This window comes from Elaeis guineensis, chromosome 2 (genome assembly GCF_000442705.2).
Source record: "Elaeis guineensis isolate ETL-2024a chromosome 2, EG11, whole genome shotgun sequence".
NCBI lineage: Eukaryota > Viridiplantae > Streptophyta > Magnoliopsida > Arecales > Arecaceae > Elaeis > Elaeis guineensis.
This window is the reverse complement of record NC_025994.2, coordinates 100,552,778-100,569,798: the sequence shown is the minus strand read 5'-3', so window position 1 is coordinate 100,569,798 and position 17,021 is coordinate 100,552,778. Positions and strand designations below refer to the sequence as shown.

General features: G+C 39.2%; 1 pseudogene; it reads left to right on the top strand.

The window, feature by feature from the left end:
- Positions 1-7,277: 7,277 nt before the first annotated feature.
- On the top strand, positions 7,278-16,231 carry LOC105050090 (G-type lectin S-receptor-like serine/threonine-protein kinase At2g19130; annotated as a pseudogene).
- Positions 16,232-17,021: the final 790 nt, after the last annotated feature.

The following is a 17,021-nucleotide window of genomic DNA, read 5'->3' as shown; positions in this document are numbered from 1 at the left end:
CCAATTTTCCAATTTCCATCTCCCACCAATCGGCTGCCTCACCTTGTAACATAAAAGTGGTGAAAGTGACTTTATCTTCAGCAGGACATCTCAAAGCATGAAAAACTTTCTCTATTGCTTTTAGCCAACTTTCAGCTTCCATAGGATCTGAGGTCCCTGAGAATACCGGTGGTGCATACTTTTTGAAGTCTAATAGATTGATTTGACGTTCATACTGGTTTTCAGCTCCTTGTTGCTGCTGAGACTGTCGCTCTTGAAATATTTGTTGTATGATCTGCTGTTGTTGCCCTTGCTGCACCTCTAATATCCTCCTCATATCTTCCCTCGCAGCCACTTGTTGTTGAACCAGTACTTGCATTAACTGAGCTGCAGTAACTTGTTCCCCAAATTGAATTTCAGGTTCTCTTGGAGTTTCTTCCCCGGGAGTGACCTCTGCAGGCTCAGTAGGATGTTCTTGTTGTGGTGCATCATCATCCGGTGAGGGTGGAGCATTTTCTTGTTGCATAGCGGGCTCTCAAGCATTAGAGCCATCTGCAAATCGAGTAGGTATCCGATTTTGCCCACGCTCAGTCCCTCGTGCCATGTCAACCTACACAGTTTTACTTTAATAAAAAAATTTAAAAAATATCTCATATTAGTTAATTTTTATCTAAAAGTCTACCCATATACTCTCTCTCTGAAATGAACCTTAGGATTCCTAAACCTAGGCTCTGATACCACTCTGTCACGCCCCGAACCCAGCACTTGAGTTGGGCACGAGACATGACCACACAACCCTAGAACAATGCCCTGAGGATCATGTAAGGCCTAATAATTTAACACTTCAAAATTTTTAAATAACCAAGAAAATACCAAATCAATCAACCGAGTCACAACTTCAAATCAAATGTAAACTTGTTCAATACAATTATTCAAATGTTCATTGGTATCAGAGAATTTAAGCTAACTGAATTACTAAGGCTTCAGTTCTCATTTGCTCTTGCCCAAAACCATCCAAACTAAGCATCCTGTAAATCTGAAAAAAAAAAGAAGGAAATATGAGCTTCTCCAGCTCAATAAGAATCACTGCACATGTACATCAAGCCAGTGGATAAAATTAATATTTCTAAAACCAATACAATTGAGAAAACTCATATGTATATTATAACTGGAATATTGTCACAAATATGCATTTAATAATATGTATCATCATATATCATCAGGTGAAATCTTCATTCATTGTTGAATTTCATATTATGTGTTTCATCTTTCACATCTTCAGTTTGACAACCTTTTATTCTTTTTTTTTTGGCTTTGGACTAACCCAGATCATACCTCAATCTCTTTCCAATCCAATTTTTCTTTCATATAAGCCTTTCAAGGCTGTCCCAGGATGAGCTCCTGGCTGGCTGTCCCACGTACGAAAGCCCGTGAGAGGCTGTCCCAGGCATAAGCTCCTGGCGGGCTATCCCAGGCATGAGCTCCTGGCCGGCTGATCCACCTGTAAGCCAGTGGGGGCTGTCCCAGGCATAAGCTCCTGGAGGGCTGTCCCAGGCATGAGCTCCTGGCTGGCTGATCCATATGTCGAGGCTAGTCCAAACCATATCCTTTTCATTTAATTCTTGATTTTATCGAATTATTTCAAATTACAGAATGATGAAATTGATAAATCATATCCATAAGACTCATATCATCAATCATAAAAATCTTTTCATAACATGCTCATATTTAAAAAAAAAATTATATAAGCCATATATCAGTGTCTCAAGCATAGAAAACTCATCGATTATAAATTTAGTATTGCAAATTCAACATTATAAGACTAATGAATAAATAATATATATATATGGTGATGATCATGTACAAGACTCTTACCTTGATCAATGAGGAATCAAATTCACAGTCTTATAGTCTGAAAATCAAAACCCTACTCGTTGTCCCCCTGTTCGTTGGACTGTTCTCCTATCAAACAATTCAATTTAACCAAATAAATTTTTCTAAAAATATATATATATACATATATTAAGGTTTATCGAAACTCTTACCTATGTCCCCCCCCCCTTTATATATATATATATATATAATTTAATTTTTAGAGAAGAGAGAAGATATTTCTTCTCCTCTTCCCCGTGATCAAGAACAGGGGACCTGAACCCTTTTCCGAATGTCCCCCATCATCCGGCCAGGTAGGCCATCTCCGGCCACCCTCCCCGGCAACCCCAACGACGGCGATGCTACCGTCTCGGTGGCAGTGCCACCATCCCTGTTGCCGACGGCAGAAAAGGAAGAAACAATACAAACAGGGTGTCCCTGTTTGAGCCCAAACTGGCGTCTTGCCGGCTTTCAAGTACACCTATGGCCGGAGAGATTAATCCGAAAGAAGAGAGAAGGAACGTACCTTATTCCAGCGGCCAAAAACAGCTCCGGCGGCCCTTCTCTTCCGATCAACCCTCACGGCGCTCTCTTTTGCCAAAATCCTTCAAATCCCTTTAATTTCTTTGAAGTTTTGTTGTAAGATTCTAAGGGAGGAAAGGGGGTCTTTATAGAGGAGGTTTTCTACCTTAGCCGGACTCCTCGAGTCCGATTTCGTCGGAAACGGGGAGGAAGAAGATTCCGATTAGGAGTCTTCCTCCGGTTAAATTTTTTTTTTTCTCTGTTGTTGGGCCGTCACAGGTTTACAGGCCCAAGAACCTGGGCTGTTACATTAATTATCCCAACCAAACACCCCTAAATTTAATTATTGCTAGATTCAGCAGCAGAGCAACTGAACTACATGAATTTTTATTTGTTTGACAAAAATCACTGGTTTTGTACTATCTTTTTCCAACATTATTTGGACCATTCATTTGTTCTTGCATGTCATTTGGGTTAATTTTCCATCAGGGAATCCTCTTATCATGATTCCTAAAATTATAAATGACTTAAATCCTCCCATGTCTAGACCGTCCATCATGAGAGAAAAGGCTTGGTTGGTGGGTAAATTAATGATCATTGCACAAACTGATTCTTTTGACCAAGTATAATGGTATGACTAGTGAAAGCAGCTATTGAGCTTTTCCATAGGAAGTTTCCACGTGGACTTGAAGAGGGTGGACTTGAAGAGGGTATTAATCCTTCAAAACAACTAGATGTTGATAATTCACCGTGCTTAACGGTGTTTCACTATCTTTTTCCAACGTTAATTACTTGGACTTCATTTGTTTGTTCTTGCATGTCTTTTTTGAATGGAGTTTGTTCTTGCATGTCGCAGTGGCGTAGAAAGGGGTTTTGACTCGGTTTATCACTCGTTCATCCCTGTTATGTCACCTATTTGTGCGTCACCTGTCATGTTTGTTTGTCACCTGTTTTTCCTGTAATACTCCGCAGACTCTCTGACTTCTTTGTGCAACTTTTCTCATTTTCTAATAAAAGCCGGTTGGTTGAACAGAGAATGTAAAAGCATAGCAAAAGAAAATATCTAAGTAGAAACGAGAACGAATCATCGTGTATATTGAACTAGAAAAGGATTGTTTATATACAGATGAAATGAAGTAACTGCTCCAGCTGAGCTGTTATACTTTGACCGATCACAAGCTTTCTCTAACTAACATTTTAACAAACTAACAGTTCTCTAACTAACTTCCATAATTACCAGCTACATAAATACATTTACATCCCCCCCTCAAGATGGAGTTGGGGCGAAATCAACCAACCCCATCTTGGACAATAGAAACAGAAAGGAAGGTGAATTGAGGGGTTCAGTAAACAGATCCGCAAGCTGATACTTGGAAGATATGTGAGCAGTAGAAATGAACCCGGCTGCTAGTTGATTTCTCACAATGTGACAGTCGATATCACGGTGCTTTATATGCTCATGGAAGACCGGATTTGCTGCTATGTGTAGTATGGCAGCTTGATAGTCACACTGTAACAGGATTGGAAGAGAAAGATTAATCTGAAATTCCTTGAGAATATAAGTGATCCATTGCAATTCACAAACTGATGTGGCCATACTACGATATTCAGCTTCTGCTGAAGAACGGCTAACTGTGTTTTGCTTCTTGAATTTCCAAGAAATGAGTGAGGAACCCAAGAAGATGCAATAACCTGTGATAGACTTCCTTGTTGTGGGGCAGGCAGCCCAATCAGCATCACAGAATGCTGATAGCTACAATGAATTAGATGTGGGAAAGAAAATGCCCTTTGCTGGACAACCTTTAAGGTATTTGAGAACATGAAGTGCAGCATCAAGGTGACCATTGCAAGGATCTTGCATAAATTGACTTAGCTGCTGGACTGAATATGTGATATCAGGCCTAGTTAGACCCAAGTATAGAAACCTGCCTACAATTCTCCTATATTGATCTGGATTCTGCGGTAACTTTCCCATTTCAGGAATTAGTTTTAACCATTTAAGCATAGGTGTATTGATAGAATTGGCACCTTACAAGCCTGCATCATTTATAATATCCATGATATACTTCCTTTGATTCAAATATATTCCTTGTTCTGATCTAGCTATTTCGAGCCCAAGAAAAAACTTTGCATAACCCATATCTTTTTTGGTAAATTGCTGATGAAGAAACTCTTTAACTTCTATGATTATTGATTTGTTTTTCATCGGCCCCTGTAAGTAACACATCATCAACATAGACCGAGAGAGCTATAAAAGTTGAACCAGTACCCTTGACAAGCAAGTAGTGATCATATGGTGACTGTGCAAATCCAAAGAGTTTAAGCTTTGCTGTAAACTCTTTATTCCATTGGCGGCCAGCCTGCTTTAATCCATATAGTGATATCTGAAGTCTGCATACCTTCCCAGGTTGTGCTTTACTGTACCCTTCAAGTGGAGTCATAAACAATTCTTCATCAATGAACCCATGAAGGAATGCATTATTTATGTCAAGTTGGTTTAAGGGCCAGCTCTTTGCAGCTGCAATAGCTAAAAAAATCTTCACTGTAACTAACTTAGCAACAGGAGAAAAGCTGTCAGTGTAATCAAGGCCAAGTAACTGATTGTATCCCTTCGCAACAAGTCTTGTCTTACACCTGTCTATTCTGCCATCAGAAAAATATTTAACTCTAAATACCCATTTACACCCTATGGGTTTCTTACCAGGTGGCAGTGTAGTTAATTGCCAAGTATTGTTAGCCTCTAATGCATGAAGCTCCTTCTGCATAGCGGCTACCCAATTCTTGTCATTCTTGGCATGATTATAAGAAGTAGACTCTGGAATCTTAGATACATTTGCCAGAAATTCTAAATGAGCATTATCAAATGAATGAAGTTTAATAGAAAAAGGTGGGAAAAAATGTGCTTCAGAATTAGCAAGAACAATGGGATCATTGCCATTAGGAAAATCAATGAAATCATGAAACTGGACTGTGGCAACAGAATCCTGTAACCATGTTGGGTTGGACACTTGTCTTGTACTTCTTCTGACTAGGACTTGAGACTGACATGGGATTTGTGGGTTGGAAATAGGTGGTGCTTCACTTAAAGTTGGAATGGATACTGATGGAGGTAAAGGAATATGAGGTTCTGTGGGTGTTGAGAAAGAAGTAGACTGAAGTGTATTTGGGCATGAAAGTGAATAAGGAGTTGAAATAATAGATTCATCTTCCTGAAAACAGTTAGGAATGGGTATAGAAGGATGTAAATGATCATTGGTTTCGTGGAAAGGAAAAATGGTCTCATGAAACACTACATCTCTAGAAATAAGGATCTTTTTGGACTCCAATTCATAACGTTTGTAAGCTTTGTGCTGTAGTGCATAACCTAACAGAACACTAGCAATGGCTCTAGGATCAAACTTGTTTTTATGGGGCATTTTAACAAACTAACAGTTCTCTAACTAACTTCTATAATTACCAGCTATATAAACAATCCTTTTCTAGTTCAATATACACAATGATTCATTCTCATTTCTATTTAGATATTTTCTTTTGCTCTGCTTTTACATTTTCTGTTCATGGTATCAGAGCCTAAGGGCTGTGAAATTGAGTGTTTTTTTTTTCCTTCATTTTTTTTGATCAATTGTATTGTGAATTCCTAGTTGCTTGAAGTATAAGTCTGATGGAAGAAGCTTCCGATTAGTTAGAGAAAGCTTATGATTGGTCAGAGTATAACAACTCAGCTGGATCAGTTACTTCATTCTCCATATTAGCTATTGTCTTAGCTACTCCATAGTTACAAATAGGATACTGATGCAAGCAAGACAACTCATCCCATAGTTTCTTCTATTTGGTAAAATAAACTGTCACAGGTGAATTCCCTTGGCTAAATCCAGACATATCTTGTTTAATTTGATAGAACAATGGCCCATTACTTTCACCAAAATGCTGCTCTAATTCATCCCATAGTTCACAAGCACAGGTAGTATATAAGAAGGATTCAACAAGTTCTTTTGATATGGAATTTAAGATCAATGACACAACCATACTATCAGCCCTTTGTCATTTCTCAAAAAGAGGAGAATCAACAGGAAGCATCTCACATTTTCCATTTATAAACCCTAGTTTATTCTTTACCTTGAGAGCTATTGTCATTGAGCGACTCCATGTATGATAATTCTCACCAGTTAAAGGAACACTTGTCAGATTTAGGCTAGGATGACCAGAATTAAGCAAGTTCATTGGATCATTGCTCGATTCTTGATCTGTTGTGCCTCGGACTTCATTTCCTCGATTTGCAACTCCGCTATCGGAAGCTTCTTCCATCAGACTCATACTTCAAGCAACTAGGAATTCACAATACAACTGACCAAAAAAATAAAGGAAAAAAAAAACGACTCAACTTCACAGCCCTTGGGCCCATGAACAGAGAATGTAAAAGCAGAGCAAAAGAAAATATCTAAGTAGAAATGAGAATGAATCATCGTGTATGTTGAACTAAAAAAGGATTGTTTAAATATGGATGGAATCAATTGCTCCAACTGAGCTGTTATACTCTGACCAATCACAAGCTTTCTCTAACTAACATTTTAACAAACTAACTGTTCTCTAACTAACTTCTATAATTACCAGTTAATTTTCTCATGAAACTGTAATGGTATAACTAGTAAACATTGAAAAGAGCGGGAAGGGGCAAAAAAAAAAAAGGACATGCACCGACTGGCATCTCATCTCCCCAATACTTAGGTAGAACATTTCAAAGTAGAGAAAGAATCAACGTGCCAGGAAAAGAAATTCAATCCACCCGTTTAATAAATAGAAATTTGACTGACAATAAAATAACCTAATAAAAAGCCGCAGCCACTTCCTCTTATACATATACATTTACGTAGGCAGGCTGGCTTTCGCTGCATGCTTCTGCCCCCATGGATACTAAGATGAGGCCATGTTCCTCTCTTTCTATCTCCCTTCTTCTCTTCTTTCTCCTCTCTTCTCTCAGCATCCAACACTGTGCAGCAACTGATAACATCTCTTCAGGCCAGTCCCTCTCTGGAAACCAGACCATAGTGTCCAAAAAACGCAACTTTGTGCTCGGGTTCTTCACACCACGTAACTCTCGTAACTACTACGTAGGCATCTCGTACAAAAAAATTCCAGTCCAAACTGTAATCTGGGTGGCGAACAGAGCAACACCCATCTCCAACACCTCCTCTGCCGAGTTCAGAATCTCAGAAGATGGCAACCTAGTCCTCCTCAACAGTTCCAAAATCCCAGTTTGGTCATCCAATTCAACATCGGATTAGACAGTTGCAGTTCTTCTCGACACTGGAAATCTGGTTATAAGAAATGGGTCAAACGCTACAATTTGGCAGAGTTATGGTCGCCCAACTGACAAATGGATGCCAGGAGGATGGCTTGGAGTTAACAAGGTCACAGGGGAGTATCAGAGCATCACTTCATGGGAGAATCCGGAGAACCCGGGCTTTTCGCAGAAAGTATGGACCCCGATGGATCCAATCAGTTTGTTTTGCTGTGGAATGGTTCAGAAATATATTGGAGCAGTGGGCTTTGGAATGCCCAGTACTTCACTGCAGGCCCTACTGCCAGGTCAGAACGCACTCTCTTCTTATGGGGGATGTCTAGCCAGGGCATCACCTCCTAGAATTTTTTTGATACCGTACGTCATAATAGAAAGAAAAAAAAAATAAAATAAAAAATAATCAAATATGTGGATCAGCCAAAAAAAGACTCGCTTCAATGAGACATGCAAATTTCACTATGAGAAAAGAAAAAAATTACAAAAAGAGATCACACCCTCAACTCTTGCACACCCAATCTCTTCCTCACAGAAACCTCTCCCTCACAAAAGCTCTCTCTTTAGAAAGATCTCCTTGAACTCCTGAAGCGACTGCTGTCCGCTGTCCAACAATCTCCATGGAGCCTCTGCTCCTGCTCTAGTTGGTGTGGTGCTTTTGTTCACTGGGTTTTCTCCCGAACAAAGCCGCACGCCACCATACCATCCTCTATTCAAGGAACTGGGCTTTTTAAAGGCTTAAATCTATGAAAGAAAGGAATAAGGACTCCTCATAACACCCAAAAACCTCCCTGAACCCTTGGATCTTGATCGGCAGTGCCAGAGATTGTCAGATCGCGACATGGTCCACAAAAAACTTTGTAGATAAATAGCGCCCGATCTACGATGGACCATGAGAAACTCATGGAAAATGCCCATACAGTCTACGCGCCCAGCCATGGACCGCCCCATCTGTAACACCCCGGCCCAAAATCAGCCACAGCCCAAACCAAAAAAAAAAAAAAAAAAAGAAAGAAACAGGGGAGAAGACTCCAGAAGGGAGTCTTCTTCCTCTGTTCACTGGCTCCCAATCAGAGTCGGAGACAAGCTCCCTCCGGCCCTATTTAAGGAGGAGATCCCTCCTCTCTCCTTTCCATCAAAAATCTCGGGGCAAAACGGCGGCAATCGTCGGAAATTCCTCACGGAGACCCATCACTGTGGCGTCCAATTTCTCGCCGGAAAAGCTTCGCCGACGACGGAGGTAAGCCTCCTCCCCTTCCTCTCTCCTTCCCCTTCCTTCCCGTGCCGATGTGCATGCTTGCCGGCGACCGGAGTCGCCGGATTTTGTTGCAAAAAAAATTCTTATTTTTGCCGTTTTCCGTCGCCGGTGGTCACTGCCGACCACCGGTTTGGCCGCCTCTTGCCGTCGGATCATCTCTCCTTTGGCCGCCGACCATCCCCGCACCGACTGCACCGCTGGCCGGCCAACCAAGGAGGGGATCAAAGATCCCCTGTTTCGGTCAAAAATAAGCCACGGGAAGAAAAGAAAAGAAGAAGGAAGAAGAAGAAGAAAAGAAAAGAAAAGAAAAAGGAAAAAGAAAAAGAAAAGAAAAAGGAAAAAAAAGAAAAGAAAAAAAAAGAAAAAGAGAAAAAAAATAATAAAATAAAATAAAAAAGAAGAAGAAGAGAGAAAAATTTTCTCTCCCCTCTTTCTCTACCTTCTCTCTCCAGTTTCTCTCTCTAGATTCTCTCTCTATTTTCTCTCTCTAGATCTTTCTCTCTTTTTATGGATTTTATCTCTCTAGAATCTTTCTACTCTCTCTCTGATTACATCACAGACCCTAGGATAATTTGAAATAAAAATATGATGATTTGAGATTGCTCCGAAATTCGTGCGGTAGATCTGATCCCAGTCCGATTCTATTTGAAATTTGTAACACTTGATTCATATTGAGTCACCCTGATAGGACCTTTGATGATCTCGATCATGATTGCCTCATCGAAAGAATACGAAGATTCTCTCTCCACTTTCTCTCTCTACTTTCTCTCTCTAGAATTTTCTCTCTCTTCATGGATTTTCTCTCTCTAGAAGTCTTATGGATCAGTGGAGGATCTAGATAATTAGATAAATCCTAATTTTGATTAATCCTAAGAGAGGTCCTCGATCTGTGTTATTAGGATCGATTATCGGTAATTTTTTCCATATATGATCTTTATATTTGATCAGGGTTATGAAGAGATGATTGTCTGCAAATGATATCGAGTGGAATATTTTGTTAAAAAAATTCATAAATCAAAGAAGAACATTGATTTCTGTGCTTGGATCAGTCACCGGTAAAGATAAGAATCTCTGTACGTGATCATCATTATATATGTTATTTTATCGTTGGTTTTATCTCCTTGATTTTGCAACGTTGGATTTGAGATCGATGAATTTGTTATATCTGGGACATTGTTATTTATTTATGTGATTTTGAGCATGAGTATGCTATATCAATACATATGTATCAGCGATTGATGGCATGATTATGTGTATGACATATTTATTTCACTGCAAAAGATGAATTGATTAATGAAGTTAAATATCATAATTTCATGAATATGAAAAGAAAGAGAATTATGGTTTGGACTGGCCTTGTCATGTGGAATAGCTTGCCAGGAGCTTATGCCTGGGACAGTCTCCACAGGCTTATGTGTGGAAGAATATGATCCGAGAAAGATCATGAAGAATATGATCCGAGAAAGATCATGAAGAATCTGATCCGAGAAAGATCATGGCCACTTTGATCCGAGAAAGATCATGAATATTTCGATCCGAGGAAGATCACAGAAATCGATCCGAATAAAAGATCGTCGCATGATCCTGGTAGTCCAAAGCCAAAGCCAAAGCCAAAGCTAAAGCAAAAAAGAAAGGATTAAAGATGATGTGATAATAGAAGAAAATAGAAAGATAAGACATGAAACAATCATTGAATAAAATTGTTTCACTTATTTAACATATGATGATGCATCTATTTTGATAAAACAGATAATCTATAAATGTTTGCAGTATTTTGGACAATGAACATCGACTTTTATGTGTTATTGCCTATCATTATTTTCAGATTATATTATTATATTGGTGTGATATGGGAATTCTTACTGGGCTGTAAAGCTCACACCCCTTCATCTTTCTTTTCTTCTCAGAGTTACAGGATGCTTATGGTTGGCTATGGCCTGGATTTATGGGTGAGCAGAAGGATAGATAAAAGTGTCATAGTATCTGATCAGAGAATTGAAAAAAATTAAATTGTAATTATGCAAGGTTTTATGAATTATTATTGAAATTAAATATTATGGTTGTTAAGATTGTAATGATTTAATTTGGCCTTGCATATTCTTTAGGATTTGCTCTAAGGAGTGTGCGGCCATCACGTATCCGATCCGGGTGTTGGGTTCGGGGCGTGACAGAATGGTATCAGAGCTTAGGATATGATCATTAGGGATTATGATATAAGTGATTAGAATATTACAGAGTAATATCAGAGCTTAGGTTATGATCATTGGAGATTACGATATAAATGATTAGGATGTGATAGAATAATATCAAAGCTTAGGTTTAAGATCACTAGAGATTATGAAGAGATATTAAAACTTTATGTTAGATCAGTAGGATGTGACGGAGTGGTATCTGAGCTTAGAGGTTAGGTTATGTTTATTTGAAGATAATGATACAAGTGATTAGGATATGACAGAACAGTACTAGAGCCCAAGTTTAAGGTCACTAGGGATTGTCATATAAGTGATATCAAAACTTTGGAATTATAATCAATAGAGTATGATTGATAATATCCGAGTTTAAGATTATGATCATTAAAGGTATGATAGAATGATATTAGAGTTTAGGTTATGATCACTAGAAAATATGATTTAAGTGGTATTTAAGCTTAAGATTATAATTATTTGAAATTATGACTTTAGTGATATTTAAACTTAGATTATGATCATGAGGAACATGATAGATATAAAAGAGAAGAAAGAAATCGATGATTGTGAAGAATGCCCGATGTTTGATCTTTATTTATTTTCTATCAAGGGTAGTCTGAGATAATTATGAATTTTGAGTGAAATATATTAGACAAATAACGGTGGTATATTAATACAAGTCTAAAATGTTACGGTTCTTCGAAAAAGTTGAGAAATCAATAAGAAGGGATGAGTTTGAGATTTCAAATAATTTTTGTTATAACAAGATCATGAGAAATAAATAATATATAAGATATTATTGTAAGCTTGAGAATGATATGAAGAGTGTATACTTTGAAATATATCTCAACAACATAACTTAATTTCGAGGACGAAATTATTTGAAGGGGAAAAGAATGTAACACCCCGGCCCAAAATCAGCCACAGCCCAAACCAAAAAAAAAAAAAAAAGAAAGAAACAGGGGAGAAGACTCCCGAAGGGAGTCTTCTTCCTCCGTTCACTGGCTCCCAATCGGAGTCGGAGACAAGCTCCCTCCGGTCCTATTTAAGGAGGAGATCCCTCCTCTCTCCTTTCCATAAAAAATCTCGGGGCAAAACGGCGGCAATCGTCGGAAATTCCTCACGGAGACCCATCACTGTGGCATCCAATTTCTCACCGGAAAAGCTTCGCCGGCGACGGAGGTAAGCCTCCTCCCCTTCCTCTCTCCTTCCCCTTCCTTTCCGTGCCGATGTGCACGCTTGCCGGCGACCGGAGTCGCCGGATTTTGTTGCGAAAAAAATTCTTATTTTTGCCATTTTTCGTCGCCGGTGGTCACCGCCGACCACCGGTTTGGCCGCCTCTTGCCGCCGGATCATCTCTCCTTTGGCCGCCGACCATCCCCGCACCGACTGCACCGCCGGCCGGCCAACCAAGGAGGGGATCAAAGATCCCCTGTTTCGGTCAAAAATAAGCCACGGGAAGAAAAGAAAAGAAGAAGGAAGAAGAAGAAGAAAAGAAAAGAAAAGAAAAAGGAAAAAGAAAAAGAAAAGAAAAAGGAAAAAAAGAAAAGAAAAAAAAAGGAAAAAGAGAAAAAAAAATAATAAAATAAAATAAAAAAGAAGAAGAAGAGAGAAAAATTTTCTCTCCCCTCTTTCTCTACCTTCTCTCTCCAATTTCTCTCTCTATTTTCTCTCTCTAGATCTTTCTCTCTTTTTATGGATTTTATCTCTCTAGAATCTTTCTACTCTCTCTCTGATTACATCACAGACCCTAGGATAAATTTGAAATAAAAATATGATGATTTGAGATTGCTCCAAAATTCATGCGGTAGATCTGATCCCAGTCCGATTCTATTTGAAATTTGTAACACTTGATTCATATTGAGTCACCCTGATAGGACCTTTGATGATCTCGATCATGATTGCCTCATCGAAAGAATACGAAGATTCTCTCTCCACTTTCTCTCTCTACTTTCTCTCTCTTCATGGATTTTCTCTCTCTAGAAGTCTTATGGATCAGTGGAGGATCTAGATAATTAGATAAATCCTAATTTTGATTAATCCTAAGAGAGGTCCTCGATCTGTGTTATTAGGATCGATTATCGATAATTTTCTCCATATATGATCTTTATATTTGATCAGGGTTATGAAGAGATGATTGTCTGCAAATGATATCGAGTGGAATATTTTGTTAAAGAAATTTATAAATCAAAGAAGAACATTGATTTCTGTGCTTGGATCAGTCACCGGTAAAGGTAAGAATCTCTGTACGTGATCATCATTATATATGTTATTTTACCGTTGGTTTTATCTCCTTGATTTTGCAACGTTGGATTTGAGATCGATGAATTTGTTATATCTGGGATATTGTTATTTATTTATGTGATTTTGAGCATGAGTATGCTATATCAATACATATGTATTAGCGATTGATGGCATGATTATGTGTATGACATATTTATTTCACTGCAAAAGATGAATTGATTAATGAAGTTAAATATCATAATTTCATGAATATGAAAAGAAAGAGAATTATGGTTTAGACTGGCCTTGTCATGTGGAATAGCTTGCCAGGAGCTTATGCCTGGGACAGCCCCCACAGGCTTATGTGTGGAAGAATATGATCCGAGAAAGATCATGAAGAATATGATCCGAGAAAGATCATGAAGAATCTGATCCGAGAAAGATCATGGCCACTTTGATCCGAGAAAGATCATGAATATTTCGATCCGAGGAAGATCACAGAAATCGATCCGAATAAAAGATCGTCGCATGATCCTGGTAGTCCAAAGCCAAAGCCAAAGCCAAAGCTAAAGCTAAAGCCAAAAAGAAAGGATTAAAGATGATGTGATAATAGAAGAAAATAAAAAGATAAGACATGAAACAATCATTGAATAAAATTGTTTCACTTATTTAACATATGATGATGCATCTATTTTGATAAAACAGATAATCCATAAATGTTTGCAGTATTTTGGACAGTGAACATCGACTTTTATGTGTTATTGCCTATCATTATTTTCAGATTATATTATTATATTGGTGTGATATGGGAATTCTTACTGGACTGTAAAGCTCACACCCCTTCATCTTTCTTTTCTTCTCAGAGTTACAGGATGCTTATGGTTGGCTATGGCCTGGATTTATGGGTGAGCAGAAGGATAGATAAAAATGTCATAGTATCTGATCAGAGAATTGAAAAAATTTAAATTGTAATTATGCAAGGTTTTATGAATTATTATTGAAATTAAATATTATGGTTGTTAAGATTGTAATGATTTAATTTGGCCTTGCATATTCTTTAGGATTTGCTCTAAGGAGTGTGCGGCCATCACGTATCCGATTCGGGTGTTGGGTTCGGGGCGTGACACCATCTACCATGAATCGGGATATCGCGCACCTGCCTCGCGCATGCGTGTGCGTGGGCCTGGGCGGTGCCCGTACCTTGCCCGCGCACTTGCGCCCGGGCCTCGGACGAGCTCCGCATGCTGGGCCATACTCCCGCAGCAGGGCCGCACACTGCCGCGTGCGGCCGCACCACCGCTGCTCTGCCGGCCCACCACCGGTCCTCTGCTGCTCCAAATTTTTTACCAACTTCAATCAAGCATATCTTGATCATTCGGACTCCGTTTGAGGTGATCTTAGGCTTGTTGGACTTCGTTCGTCATCGCGGACCTCGCTGTGGGCTCAATGTAGACCAAATCTCAAGGTATCAAATCCTAACATCTTCAACCTCACCTTCATGGATGACAAGCAGTGGAAGTATGCCATGTATATGAGCATATAGGCTTGCTTGAACAATAGCTCTGGCAACGCATATGCTTATGTGAGTGGATGCTCAATTTGGACTGGGGACCTTCGAAACCTTTTTCAACTCTATGACGGTGATAGTGGAGCTGGTACTCTTTATCTCCGGCTCGCTGCTTCTGATTTTCCAGATTCAGGTAGCTCGCATAAGTTGGTAATTGATCAACTCTTGGTGTCATCGGTGGAATTCTTGGCATCTTGTGTGTTATTCTTGGACTATTTTGGGCATTTCAAAGGAGTAAACGAATTCGGATGGCAAAACAAGTTGAGGGTTCTTTGATTCTATTTACTTATGGCGATTTGCAGCGTGCGACCAAGAACTTCTCTGAGATGTTGGGCAGTGGTGGGTTTGGCTCTGTTTTTAAAGGGACATTAGTTGACTTAATCGATGTAGCTGTGAAGAAGCTTGAAGGCTTGGGACAAGGTGAGAAACAATTCCGAACCGAAGTGAGCATATTGGCTGCTATTCAACATGTCAATCTGGTTCGCCTTCGCGGTTTCTGCTCCGAGGGCAGCAGAAGGCTTCTAGTTTATGAGTACATGTCAGGAGGTTTCTTGGACTCTCGTCTCTTTCAAAACAATTCCACAGTTCTCGGCTGGAAGATGAGGTATCAAATTATTCTTGGTATTGCGAGATGATTAGCTTACCTCCATGAGAAGTGCGGGGATTGCATCATACACTGCGATATAAAGCCAGACAACATACTTCTAGACATGGACTTCTGCGCCAAAGTTGCAGACTTCGGCATGGGAAAAGCTCATTGGTTGTGGCTTCAGCAGGGTACTGACAACCATAAGGGGAACCATTGGCTATCTCGCACCTGAGTGGATCTCAGACCTACCAATCACCTCCAAAGTGGATGTCTACAGCTTTGGGATGATGCTTTGAGTTGATATCAGGCAAGCGAAACACAACGCACTTCGTGGATGGTAGCAAAATCTTTTATCCTTCGTGGGCTGAAACAAAGATTATTGAAGGCGGTATATTTAGCTTATTGGACTATAGATTGAATGGTGCTGCTGACACTGAGGAGCTAACCAGAGTCTGTAGAGTTGCTTGCTGGTGCATTCAAGACTCTGAGGGTCACTGGCTAACAATGGGACAGGTGGTGCAGATCCTAGAGGGAGTCCTGGAGGTGAGCGTGCCGCCACTTCCTTGGGCTCTTCAGCTTCTCACGGAAGATCAGAGCCGAATTCGTTATCATTTGTCATCCACTGAGTATGAAGATGCACTTGATCAATCTCTGGATTTATATCAGTAAGTGTCAAGCTACAAAGGGCACATGAATCTCTGCTGAGCATGCCAATAATATGTAACGGGTTAAAGTAGAGCTTATAGCAGTTACGATCCTTAAGATGGATGTTTATATGGGGGTGTAATATTCTATAGTGGTTGTATTATCAATTTAGTGGCATAAAGTTCATGGATATCTCTTGTTATGAAGATATGTTAGATATAAATTTTCCGACTCTTATCACTTGCCAAGCATGAGTGATAAAAGATGTTAGATACATAAGTAAGCTGGCACCCACCGAATCTACCTCTTGTTGAAGAGACGTCCTTATCTATTTATTTTCAAGGCATTTGCTTCAGAATTTCTAGAATGCATTAAGAATGTTATGGTGATGCTTATGAGCACTATTTTTTGTATGAATATTTAATATTGAGTTCTTCAAATCATCGGGATTTATGATTTAAACTATATATGTGAAAAAGAATCCTTATTTTTTGAAATATATGATATACCAAAATCTAAAAAGAGGCTAAGAAAATATACCTAAACTAATTTGTGTCAATCAGGTAATAAAAAGAAGGGAAAAGCAAAGGCAATTGGAAATAAACTTAAGTTTTAGTGGCTTCAGAATTTCCTTAGAAACTGCAAGTGCGTTTTTTTTTTCTAAAAGCCTGTGGAAAGAACATGATTTGAGGTTCCTATTAGTATAGATGACAATGTCATGGGTCCCTATATAATACTGTCATGGCAATTCAATGTCTGATTCCTGCTAGTTGATAGAGAGAACAATCTATCCCATATCTAATCAAGTTGGGCTTTCCAAGTGATGACAATAGCATAAGGCATCTTGGCCCATATCCAATCTAACCCCACTACAGACCAAGACATCA